The sequence below is a fragment of the Cyphomyrmex costatus genome, unplaced genomic scaffold (assembly GCF_001594065.2).
Source record: "Cyphomyrmex costatus isolate MS0001 unplaced genomic scaffold, Ccosl1.0 scaffold224, whole genome shotgun sequence".
Taxonomy (NCBI): Eukaryota; Metazoa; Arthropoda; class Insecta; order Hymenoptera; family Formicidae; genus Cyphomyrmex; species Cyphomyrmex costatus.
The window spans coordinates 190,631-191,359 of NW_017276302.1; positions in this window are offsets into that span (position 1 = coordinate 190,631).

The following is a 729-nucleotide window of genomic DNA, read 5'->3' on the forward strand; positions in this document are numbered from 1 at the left end:
TGTGTCGTCACGTGTCCCATCACGACATATCGCGCATCGTAACATAACCTGCACACTGCGGTCACATGCGCATGCTCTGTGGCCATATACGCATATGTCAGTTTTGGGGCCCATTTTGTTTGACGCTCGTTTTCGCTTATTCGATAAAAAAGTTAATTATTGCAAAATTCTTAACAGTATTATAAAAATTGCTATAGAGCATCGATAGAAGACACTTTCCAGTTTACATTTATATCTTCAAAGATTTATTTTCTGCTTTTGTCTAAAAATATAGTCTAAAAACAAAGTAGTATGTCGGTATCGCTGACCTTCCTCTATTAATATACGGAATTTATAATGTTAGTTTTGAGGTTAGTTTTCGTAATTATTCTTTAATTATTGTAAATAAGTCATAATAAGTATGTCAATACTTCGCATTATCCAAATATTCAGTTATCCAAATATTTACATACAACAGTGCAGTGCAAGAAAGTTAATTCCAGTATAATTAATCACTTGTATAAATGAAATATGCAACTTTCTAATAAATCAAAATGTTACTCTCTATGATGATGTTCTGATAACTCATCAAAAGAATCGCCGCAATTTTCAGTTTTCTTAATTGAAATTTATTAGCCTTTAACCTTAAATTCATATATCAAATGTACACTGCAGCTGACAGCTGTGTATAATTCGCTTGCGCGCGCATTCCCTCCCTACAGTCATGCGCATTACCAACTACGATCTTAA